At 45.2% G+C, this 11257-nt stretch overlaps 1 protein-coding gene across 1 annotated transcript in view; it reads right to left on the reverse strand.

Annotated features, from left to right (window-relative positions):
* Window positions 1-9897, reverse strand: part of LOC123630019 (protein NDNF-like) — a 40363-nt gene extending 30466 nt beyond the window's left edge. The window contains exon 1 of the mRNA XM_045539350.1: window positions 9497-9897. The gene's annotated coding sequence lies outside the window, so the exon portion shown is untranslated. The remainder of the gene's footprint in view (window positions 1-9496) is intronic.
* Between the last annotated feature and the right edge of the window lie 1360 nt (window positions 9898-11257).

Consider the following 11257-nt stretch of genomic DNA (forward strand, 5'->3'; position numbering starts at 1 on the left):
ATACGTAATTGGAGTATGTTTAAATATCATGGGTTATGGGTCTCTAATAAACTTATAACTTACTTTTTTAATCACCAATTTTCTTATTAGGCTCTACTTACTGAAGAAAATGTTTTTATTTTTTCTTTTATCAGATAACTTGTCTCCAAGGTATGGCAAAGGCTCTATTACATGTGTATGCAGAAAGAGAGAGAGCTCAAACTCAACACATAGCACATCCTAGAACATTTTAACACCCAGATTTGAATGGCTGGTCAGTCGGACTAATCAAGAAGGCTAAAGAAAGGAAAAGGGATTTGATTTCAAGAGATAGTCTCACAGCTATAAGTAGGCTTAAGAAAGCAAACTGATAATCGAGCTTGCCTTTTACGATTGGAGCAGAATTTGTGCGAATGGTGGCTGGGGGTGTGGGAAGGCCAGGGGAGGTTTACGTCAGAACCTACACACATTCTGAGATGGAAACTCTATTATACTTTCCATGATTTCCCTATTAAAAAAGACTAACCTTCTGGAAGGATAGATGTTAGGCGTTATTTATCTGTCTATCACTGGTAGCCCTTAGCGCCATTTAGAACTAGAGTGTTTTTACTCTCAAAGAGAAGTTGTTTCTGCTGCACCTTAAATAATGATTTGAAAGTGGAAAAGTTTAATGGTTTCCCCTAAAAATTCTCTATTAGCTAACTATTACCAAAAACAAACAGTGCACAGGAAGCTTAGAATTATGGTCTCGTGGATGCAGGCTTAATAAATGATACTCCGAATCATTAAATTGCAAAAAACATTCTAAGCAAATTGGGTCCATGCGAATGAATTTGGCAATTAATCTCAACTTAAAATTTTTAGAAATTTTCATCAGTTTTGCTTCTGAAACCAAAAACTTATGACTTTATTTAAAAAGTTTCTGCAAGTTTAGATAAGTCTCTTCACTAAAATGGAGTGTCAGGTTTCTCAGGCGTAAGAGGATACAGTATCTTCCTCACTGGGTTGCTCTGAGGATTAAGGAAAATGATGGATGTGGAAGGCCTATAACAACCAAGGGTTATATAAAGTTATACTATTATTAATAAATAGTCATTTCCATTTCTGTTGTAAAATTCAAAGCACAGAAACAACTGTAACATCGGTTAATAACTAACTTAACTGAAAAGCAATAAAATTTTAAAGAAAAACTTTAAAATGTAACACAACTGATATGGTTTGGATGTTTGGCTCCTCCAAATCTCACGATGAAATGTGATCCCTGCATTGGATGTGGGGCCCGATGGGGGGTGCCTGGGTCCTGTGCCGATCCCCTCAGGAGTGGCCCGGTGCCCTCCTGCAATAATGAGTAAGGTCTCCCTTTATTAATTCCCGAGAGAGCAGGTTGTGTGGAGCCTGGCACCTCCTCCTCCCTCTCTTGCTCATCTCTTGCCATGTGACACACCTGCTCCCCCTCACCTTCCACCTTGATGGGAAGCTCCCTGAAGCCCCCACCAGAAGCAGCTGCTGATGCAATGCTTCTTGTACAGCCCGCAGAAGCATGAGCCCAATAAATCTCTTCTCTTTATAAATTACCCAGCCTCAGGTATTCCTTTATGTCAACGCAAAATGGACTAATACGATGATATTCATGAAAAGTGTTGGGAAGTATTTTTTAAACTATCAGAATACTGAAATTTTCAGAACATAACGGCATATAATGTCTATTGATAACAGAGGAATTATGAAATGCTTATACAAATAACTAAGAATACTCCCGGCAACAGTGACTAGTTTATGTGGGAAATTTTTCAGCTTCCTGCTCAACTCCTTTCAAGACCTCTCATTCTATAATGTATTGTCTACACCGTGGTCTTCAAACCTCTTAGAACTGTGATTTAAAAATATATATATATATTAATGTGTAATGTATAAAATACTTAAAGGCAATCTATACTGGGATGAGTATCATAACTATAGTGGATGACATTGTACATTTCAAATTTTTTTCAAGTTAATATCAGTGGTGTTTTGTGAACAGGGCTAATAAGAATGTCACTATTATTATTATTATTATTACTACTTTATTTTTTCGAGATGGGACCTTGCCATGTTCCCCAGGCTGCAGTACAGTGGCTATTCACAGTTGCGATCATAAAGCAACACAGCCTCGAACTGCTGGGCTCAAGCAATTCTCCTGCTCCAGCCTCCCAAGTGATGGGGTCTATAGGCACGTGCCATCACGCCCAGCAGAATGTCATCATTTTTACTTCAGAGAAGCTGTCACCATTTCCATTTTTTGTTGTTCCACGACCATCTGATATGCTGAGTAAGACTGTGCCTTTGTTAATTTGTTTATTATTAATAGTCATAAAACTTAATTTCATTATTTATACATAAAAGTGAATATAAATATTAATAGATCTGCTATTTCCTTCTTACATTATAATGGGGCATCTTGTCCACCACAATGAAACAAAGAGGACACTCCCTTTCAGAGGCCTTTGCTTTACCAGGCCGGTGCTCTCAGAAGCTGGATACCTACACCGTGTGACTTCAGAGGCAACGGGAAACTTCCACCACAAAATTAAAAGAGTATCTCGTATCTTTCATTGTATTGTCCTTAAAAGACAAGTTTTTAAATGCAAATATTCACTGGGCCTAACCTTGCAAAGTTAATCTCAAATGCACTTTCTATTTCCCGGACATCAGAATTTTAAATCTTTGATTCACACCATGGCATAATGAGCATGGGTTACATAATTTGTGGGGCCCAGGGCAAGACCTCTTGTTCAAAAATTAGGAATTTCAAGATGGTGACACTGGAGCATTCAGCCAAGCCCCAGGTCCCTCTAAGAGTGGCCCATGAAGCTGACCCAGGACGTAACTTAATACTTTTATAACAAACTGAGAATTATCAGGGGAAGAGAATAAAGAGCAGGTATATACTAAAGGTAGACTGTCCAAAACAGTAGAGCCTAGAGGATATAAATATATGTATACACAGACATACATACACACATATATAGATATATCACCCCTCTCTAAAACTTTGTCTAAGCTGGCCTCATTCCTATCTGGCTTTATCTAGCTATTAACATATCTTGGTAATACATTAGCTGATATCAGTTTATCCATTTCCCATGGCAGGGCTATTTTCATATTTATAGGGGACAATAAAAAAATTACTTTAAAAGTAAAGGAAAAATTATTTTTCAGGTAGTCTTTTAGTACCCTGAGAGGCCCAGGTAACATCTGGGGGCAGGGTGGCTTCCCTGGTATCTCCCAGGCCATCTCTCCTGTGACCCACCTGTTACTTCATCTGCTAGTATGGTGAATCTTGCTACTGCGATCATTAATTAGAGGGGCACAGTTTTGTCTCCATTTGGAGGTAGTTTTATTTTTCCATAAAAAAGTAATGTATTTTCATAGCACATTTTCACAAACTTCGACAGATCACCCAATAGAACTAACAATATCAGAGACTCAGGGAAGCAAAGAGATAAACAATTGCTGTCCTTTTCCAGTTTGCCAGGTGTTCTAGCTAGCAAACTCTGTTACCCTGTTGGCAACAAATGCCTCTTCAATTACAGGATTTAATTACTTGTGAATCAGTCCAAATTTGAAGCTTTTGACCGTATCAATGAATTTTAGTGAATGCTGTAATTTAATATGAAATTATAACCTTGAGGACTATCAACATACACATGATATTTAGATCTACATCATGATATATATATGCTAGTGTTATGCATAAAAAGGTACTTATATGTTTTCTAATGTATTTTTAACAAAATTACTCAAATGGATCAAGTATGTTTATGTTTGTGTGGGTTTTTTTTATATGACAGATAATTTAACAAGAAATGTATTTCATCACTGGATAAAATGCATAATGTTCCACTTGGCAATGCCTACAAGCTTAGCATATATATGAATTAAACTCAGTCATCAAAGCCGTCTCCAAGTTGTATATGGATTACTATGGTTTACTTTTCACTACAATGTGCTGTAAATTGTAACCATCTACATTCCAGTAGGCATCTAACACCATAGCATCTAAATTGAAGAAAGCAATCCAAAACAACTCAGGCCCTTTTACACTAGCTTTTCTCTCTTAAACACAATATCAATATTTTCAAGAAAGTACCACAATGCCACCCCCTCATTTTGTTTACCAACTGTCTGGATACAGTATTGTCTGTGTTGCATATACTAACTTGTTCATAGTTCCTATATTATAATTTGTAAAAATAGTCATGGTGATTTCAAAAACAAGATATCACACCTTACAGGTATTTCTAATTATGAGTTCAGATTTTACTGCTTATTTTCAAAAACATTAAATTTCAATCTCATATTTTATGTACATCTGTATATATAAGGACATTGCTTCAGAAAAGAAGATATAGTTATGGTGATTTTTAGTTGTTGATAAAACACACATTTGAGTATAGTCCAATTTGGAATATATGTTCTCTGAGCACACAGCTGGAAGAAGAGGGTGTTTACCTTGATATTCTCTTAGAGGGAAGAAACATCGACAGAAACTTGTACAGTCTCCATTTATTTCAGCTGGTCACCACTATTTGTGGTATCGGCTGAAATCATTCCCATTAGAAATGCATGGATGTTGTTAACTCCATTTTTGTAATTTGGTTGTTACATTTAAACGTCTCCATCCTGCCAAGAGAGTGTCTAAGAGTTCCGCTCAAATGAGCTGACTTCTAATCATCCATAATCATGTTTTTATCAAGTTCCTTCCAAACTTTATATAACCCCATTATTTCTAAAAATGTTATTTTCTCACAACTATGAAAAGGGAACAAGTTATTTCAAAAGAAGAATTAAAAGAGACATTTGGTAAATTAACTATATATTTATACTACTACCTCCATCCATATTTTTTTAGATTCATTTCAGTTTTCATAAGTGAAACTAAAAATACTTCAGAGAACTATAGGAAACATTAAGTATGTGTCATGTTCAAATTTGCTACAGGAAAAAATTAACAAATGAAAACCAAGACTCATTCACTAATTTACTAAAATAAATCAGCTTCCAAAGCATCCGGAAATTATTGAAGGAATAATGACATGTAATCTTGGAAGTTTCTATACTTTTCTTATAAACATGAGGTCTCTGGACTTCAAAGTGAAATTTAAATCAAATTTAACTCAATAAGTTCCTTGAAAAAAATTGACATTGTAATAGGACCCAATACCCAGCTGTTCTGTGGTCAAATCTGTCTCTTCATTCCAAGAGGAAAAATCTACAGAAACATATTGCTAGCTGGCTTTTTACTCCACATTGATCAAATTCTCTATCCTTAATTTTTAAAATGTAAAACAAGCAACTCATTTTTTATTTGGGAGGGGATTAATAAGATATACTTCATGTTTTCCAAATATTTTAAAGGACTAAAATTCATGTATTTGTTGGTGTGCAGTTTTTAGTAAAATACCAAAAGGAAAAAAAGGTGTGGATATTAAATCTTTGGGTTATGTGTTTAGGAAGTAGGCAGCCAAGAATCCTGCTTTTAGCACTGGCTGGGGCACTCATAGGCTATGGAACAGCAAATGCCGGGTGTCATCTCAGAAGTTTCAAGAAATACAGGAAATACATGCATCCAAGCAAACGCAGACTCAAACTGAAATGCTGTGGTTTTTCCCAAATATATAACTGAATTTATAGTCAACATACCACTATATGATACAATAAAATATTAGCATTTTTATTTTTCCATGTCATACTCTGTTATTGTTTTTAATGACAATGAAGTATGTACTGTTCTACCTAGGTGGAAATAAACATGGAAGCATGACGGCATGCATCCTAGATGTCATTTAATTTTGCTCTTGTAATATAACGGAAAAATAAAGCAGAATTTATCCTAACTTCAAGGCACGAAATGCAAAGTATTTTTAAAAGGAGTATTTAGTAGATACCGAAGGACTTTGATTTTAAAACCAGTTTTCAAGGCAAAACTATTAGAAAGGAACATAGATCAGTAGTTACCAGGAATTAGGTTAAGGGAAGAGGATGACATCAAAGAGGCATAGTGTGAGAGAATTTTTGGAGTGACAGAATTATTCCATAGCATAACTATGATGGTGGACACGTCATTCTTCCCATTTGTCAAAATTCACAGAACCTACACCATGAAGAATGAATTTTACTGTACACAAATTAAAAATAAAACACAAACAAATTTTAAAAAAATAAAAATTTAAAATAAAATCAGCTTTCAAAGCAAACATTTGGTGTGGTTTACTATTTATTATTCAGTTATGCTGTGGCTTCTACTAAATGGCTGTGAACCAACAGGGGAAGAATAAATTATGTTCTTCAGAATAATCCTTCCAAATAAACATTTATAAGGTCTAGCTATTATTTCAAGGTCAAATGAATTAGCTGGATTATTTTTGTTGGTTATGCTTGCCTTTGACCCACAGATGACTACGGGATATACTTTCTTCCTAATCAGTAGCTCGTGGCGACTGACTCTGGCAGGGTTCAATCTGTGAGCTGCTGCTGTGGGCCCCTGGCTCCCCCAGGCTAAGGCTGACAAGAAGACCGAGCAGAAAAAGTGGGAGCGAGCACTGGTTGGTCACAGGTATCAACCTCCTCATCACAAAGAAACTCAGGAAGGGAGATTAAAATCGTTTTAATCAGCACGTATTATGTGCAATTCACACACTGCTCCCAGGCTTTCTGATAATTCAGGTGCAATCATTCCATTTCCAGTATCTGCTCATCCATCATATCAAAGTAATATGTTCTAACAACAGCAAGAAAAACACTCAGTTTTAAAATAAAAATTCTGACCTCTGGACAGTCTGAATAGAACTGCTATAGAAATAAATACACGAAGATAACAACAGATACACTTTATTTCTACACCCCCGTTCATTTCAAATAGTTTATTAGAGTTTTAGAACATATTTTTCCCCCTACCAGAGAGTCTCCTTGGTGAGTCCAAGTGAGAAAACTGAAATCTGAATCGCCAAGGTTCATAAAGCCAATTGAAAAAGCCTCTTGCCGGGATCGTATAGTGGTTAGCACTCTGAGCTGTTAAAAAGTCTTTGCATTAAGTTATCTGAGGACCAACCCATTGTGGCTGCTTCCAACGCACCATAGCTTCTGCACGGCAGTGCAAAGGCTGTGACATCAGTTTTGAGTCTTTAACATTCATACTTTATCACATGAACATCAAACAGACCCAGGACAAATAAACTGAGGGTAGGGGCTTCCCTTACTCTTAGAAGAGTACTTTCCAATTATATATTTTGTTAACATCTTAAGAGATAAAAGCTGTATCTGCAAGTGATTAAAAGATGTTTTATATTCGTGGCTTGATTTCTGCTAAAATGAATGCGTAATTTAAACCACACATAATTCATAGCAATTTAGTCCTATTACAGAGTTCTAGCTTCTTTTTTATGATACTTACTAATTAAAACAGAGTGTTACTGCCATGCTGAGCCTGAGTCTTTGACATACAGGTTTAATGAATAAAATGTCCTGACACACAAATGAAAACAATGATGCAGGCAAGGCTGCAAGCTGTTATGTTTCAAGCATGTGGTAAAGATTAAGGACATTCACTGAAGTTAAGAACTGTGCAGAGAAGGGACTCGAAATTTCTTTCCTTAAAGGAAGAAGTAAAGGATTTTTAAGAGAAATCTGAAATAGTCCTAATTTCTCTAACTTCTTGGCCCCTTGTTCCCAGTTGTCCCCTTACCCCCTCCAGGAATTTAAACTCGTAAGAGTCACTTTTGAAGAATAAGGGGTATTTTAATATAATCCTGAATACAGGTTTAGATTGAAAATGGGAATCGGGACCATAATTAATTATGTTGCCAAGATTTTTAAACTTTAAGCAGACAGACTGAGGCAAATGACATTTCATAAAGAGTACAACCTTCTAAAAGTTCACGGATTAAAAGTCTGATAAAATGACAGTATCTTTCTGACATTTGATTAATCCCATATGCAGAAGGACTGTGAGGAATTAATGCCATTTTGGCGTTTTCACTTTCTGAAACCACTGTAATAAGAGACTGACATGCAATGAAGTATAAACACGAGTCCTCAGTGAGGGTTAGGGCCTTATTATCACTCTCAATAAACAGTAATGAATGATAATAAATGCCGATCGCCCTCGCTACCCTCTGCTCCATACACATAGCATCCATCCATCACTTCTTCCGGGATAACAGAGCAGTTGGATCCCACCAAACCCTCAGCAACCGCCCCCTTGGGAAGGAGGTTTTCTCTCCCCTTCTGGGACCCCAGGGAGGGCTCTGCTTGTCTGCAGGGGTGGAGAGCGGAGCAGGCCCCATTTATTTGCACTGACGACTCCCCCGTCCCGGGCGCTCAGGGGATGGGACGGGACGGGGCGGGGGGGGGGGGAGGGAAAGGGGGAGGAGGGGGGAGAGGGAGGAGGGGGAGGGGAGGGGAGAGGGAGGAGGGGGAGGGGAGGAGGAGGAGGGTGCGGGGGAGAGGGAGGAGAGAGCGGCGTGTCTGCCGAGATCAACTAAATGCAAACGCAGATTGTCCCTGCCATCCAGCGGGACCGTCAGACAAGCAGCCAACAAATCCATCAACCCCACGAAGTTGCTAAAAACTCTGCAAAAGACACACACAGACGTTTGCTCGGGTTCATTTCCCGCTCCAGGTCTCGGCTTCCGGGAGCCACTCGTGCCCGCAGCCAGGGTGGGCAGCACCCCGCAGGGGCAGCTCGGCGCCAGCGGGCGGGGCCGGTGCGGGGCGGTGCAGGACGCTGGGGGACGCTCGCCCCTGCTGGGGCCGGGTGCGGGCAGGAAGGGCGCACGAGCAGACGACATCGCCCCCCACCTCGGGCAGCTCGCCACGGGCCCCAAGGAAACAGCTGGGACCCGGAGTCGCGGGCGCGGCCCCGCGTGTCGCAGCCGGGAGGGAAGGTGGCGCGGCCGGCGCGCCCCGACCCGCGCACGGACAGCCGAGGCCGCGACGCCGAGGCGCCCGGCTGCGGCGGGAGGGTCCCACCGGGGGCGGCTTTGCCCTCGGAGCGAAGTACGAGCCGGCCCCAGGCCCCCCGCTCCGCCCGGGGAAGTTTCTCTGACGACGCCGCCCCGACCTCGCACCCTTCGCCCCCCGCAGCCGCCCCGCACACCCCGGCCCGCAGACCTTCCCGCGGGCCGGAGGGCGCGGGCCTGGAGAGGGGGCACGGCGCTCCCGGCGGGCGGGCCTGCGCGGGGTGAAGGCTCCGCGGCTTCCCGGACCCCGCCGCACCCCGGGTCCCGGTCCCCGCGCCTTCCCCGCCAGCGCGACGTCCGTCCGCCGCCTAGCGTTTCTCGGGGCCGCCCCGCCACGGGGGCAGCCTGGAACCCGAGGGAAACCCGCCCCGCACCCCGCTGCCCACAGCTCCCGGGAGCCGGCGCCCTTGGGAGCCCCGCCGGCGCTTCCGAATCGGGCCCGCGGGAGCCCGCGAGCGAGCGCCCCTGCGCCGGCGCTGCCGCTCGGGCGTTGGGCTCTGCCTGCTCTCGCCGCTCACCTCAGAGATCCGTCCGGCCTCCCGGGGGAGGCGGAGAGCGGCCGCCCCGAGGTGCGGCGCGAGCAGCCCGGCGCCGGCGTCCGGGAACCCGGCGACCGGAGGGCGGGGGCGGAGCGGGGAGAAGCGAAAAATTCCGTCCGCCGAAGCGTCCCAACTTTGCGGCCGGCACAGCAAACTTCAAAGGCGGGCGAGGGCGCGCGGCGGGCGGCCGCCGAAGTGGCCGCGAAGCGAAGCCGGGAGCCGCGCGGGCCGGGGAGTCCCGGGCGGAGCTGGGAGCGGCGGGAGGGCCTTTGAAAAGGCGGGGGGCGTGCGGGCGCCGGGCGGCGGGACGATGCCGGCGCGCGGCTCGGTTCGCTCCGCTGTCTGGCGGCTCCGAGCGGGGAGTGTGTGTTCGCTCCGAGTGTCACCGCTGCGCCCGGAGCTGTCCCCTCCCAGCCACAGCCGCTCCCGCCCCGCCGCCACCGCCCGCCCCTCCCTTCGCTGCCCGCCGCCTCCCCCATCCCTCCTTCCCTCTCCCGCTGCGCGCCAGCGCGCTCGCACACTCCTCTCTCTCTCACACACATATGCACACACTCCTCTCTCTCACACACACTCCTCTCTCACACTCCTCTCTCTCTCACTCCTCTCTCTCACACACACATCTCTCACACATTTCTCTCACACATACCTCTGTCACATACACACCTCTCACACATACACTTCTGTGACACACACCTCACACACACACCTCTCTCTCTCTCTCTCTCACAGTCGCACACCCCGCCCAGCGACCAGCGCTCCCCACACGCGACCCCCGCGGGCAGCTTGGCGGGGACACACGCCGTCCCTGCTCCCTGCCACCACGCGGGGAGGATGAGGGAGGCGCCGGCGGCAGCGAAGCTGCAAAGCCCGGGAGACAGCGCAGGGCCATGGCAGTGCCAGGGCGACCGGGGTGGTCTGGGGGCGGAGTGGCGAGCCGCGTCCCGTCCAGGCGGCCGGAGGTCGGGGTGGGAGCGCTTTCCGCGCCGCCCGCCGGCCCAGCCTCCCCGCCGCAAACTCGGCAGCCCTTTGAGCAATTGAGACCCAGCGGAGTGTGCGCGGCCATTGCGGCTGAGTAGGCAATTAGGATAAGAAGATAAGAAGTTACCTGATTAGCAACCTGGCCTCGGCAGGAGGACGGGCGCGGGGTGCCCAGCGGGTCAGTGATCTCATTCTCCCAACCGCGAACCTAGTTTCCCGCAAACCTGGTTTCCAGACTCTAGTGTGTAGAGCTGGAAGTTCTAAGCATACGTGACATTTGAAATACGGCGTCGGCATTGAAAGCGCTGGCCCCTTCTCACGCCACGGTGCAATGAGGACAAAGAAGATGAAAACCGGCCTTGCCGAGAGGACGCTAGGAACGACCCGGTAACGGGCCGCCCAGTGCGGCTCCCGGGTGAGATTTATAAACCGCTTACATGGCAGGAAATCGTTTTGTGGACGCCACAGGATGCTTAACCTTTACAAGGAACATTCCAGGTCACTGGGCAAGCTTGACTTCTGCAGACGAGAGGACAGTGAGGTGGGAAAAGGGACCCCTGCATCTCAGCTCGGGAGACAAGTCTCCTCTCTGGAGAAGGCGCTGCTTGCCCTGGCGACGTACGCCCGGGCTTCGGGCCTTCGGGAACACACACTAAGTTCCCAGTGGGCCGGGGGTGTCCGAGCTGCGGAGGTTTAGGGGTAAGACACGGTGCCACCTTTGAGGAACTCACAGCCTGGTGAGGGGACAGAGGCACAGATGAA

This window comes from Lemur catta, unplaced genomic scaffold, assembly GCF_020740605.2.
Source record: "Lemur catta isolate mLemCat1 unplaced genomic scaffold, mLemCat1.pri scaffold_67_ctg1, whole genome shotgun sequence".
Lineage (NCBI taxonomy): Eukaryota > Metazoa > Chordata > Mammalia > Primates > Lemuridae > Lemur > Lemur catta.